This window comes from Sinocyclocheilus anshuiensis, unplaced genomic scaffold (assembly GCF_001515605.1).
Source record: "Sinocyclocheilus anshuiensis isolate Anshui unplaced genomic scaffold, SAMN03320099.WGS_v1.1 scaffold837, whole genome shotgun sequence".
Taxonomy (NCBI): domain Eukaryota; kingdom Metazoa; phylum Chordata; class Actinopteri; order Cypriniformes; family Cyprinidae; genus Sinocyclocheilus; species Sinocyclocheilus anshuiensis.
In genome coordinates, this window is record NW_015555752.1 from 293,394 (window position 1) to 294,807 (window position 1,414).

The window sequence follows — 1,414 nt, forward strand, 5'->3', positions numbered from 1 at the left end:
TGAGGAACTTAACCAAATTATTTTACTGACATTTCAGGAAGAATCTAAAGAATCATACCAACTTGTGGACAATGAGCATCCGATGTCCGCTTTACCAAACAGCGGAGCAGAATGTTGAAGGCTTCCTATCACTTCTGCTTTCCTGAACGGCATCATCCTGCAGGAAGTGACATCATTTATTGGAGGAAATCATCCGTAGCCCTGTGCGCTTCTGTTCTACAGTGTCAGAGCTTGACCAGTCCAGACCAGTCCTTTAATATTCCTGTCATGAAACACAATAAAAACTCAAAATGCAGCTTTATTGTAACTCCAAAAACAATAATCCAACTAGGGCAAAAAGGCAGAAAGCACCAGCACAAGGTAATCCACATAACAGACACAGCAAAACAGAGTAACAATGCAATACTTCAGCAAGCAAAGCTCAATGAACATGGTAACAGTAGGTGAGCTAATTAGGATAATCGCACACAGCTGGAAGCAATGAGGCCTGTGACAGTTCCCTCACATTACAACACAGATGTATTCACACAGTGATCCATATATTTACAACAGTGTCATCAATACAGCAGAGATCTATTCAGAAGCCTACATTTTCTTTTACAAAATCTTCAAATGCCATGCCTGACCAAGTTAGTCTTATTATTATTCTTATTTGAATTTATTCAAATGTATCATTTTGATTAACGTCTGTTATTCATTTATTTTATTATATTTTGCTTGAATTCAGATGTTCGTGATTCAGATAATCAGTTATTTATTCAACTGTTTGAATTTGACTGTTTAATCCTAAGTCATAATCATGTATTTGTTAAATGTCTAGTCTTTGTTAAATCCTTGGTAAGAAGGATTTATCAAAATCCTTCTTCGTTCTAAATTAAAGAATTCTTTAATTAACCATTGTCACCATCTCTAGCTGAAGTGCCCACGAGCTCTGCTAGAGGGCACCCCATCCTGTACCCTGGACTCCATTTCCCATAATCTTTGGCTCAGACTCATTATCAATTGCAATCACCTGTCTCTCATCACCTCATCAGTCTTTCACTATAAGAATGTCACACACAACACACACACACACATATATATGCACATACATACATACATACATCGCTGGTGATTGAATGTTTAAAGGGGTCATATGATGCTGCTAAAAATAACATTATTTTGTGTATTTGGTGGAATGAAATGTGTTTATGCGGTTTAAAGTAAAAAAAACACATTATTTTCCACATACTGTATATTATTGTTTCTCCTCTATCGGCTTAGCGTGCGCTGAGGCCGGGCTAGAGTGAGCTGAGGCGGCGGGATCGGTCCCGGCGGATCCGACGAAGGAGCGGTGTAAACGGTGAAAGCAGATCCGGCAATCCACAGCACTAAGTTGATGTATTCCCTCAGCGACCAGCATGGATCAGCTCTA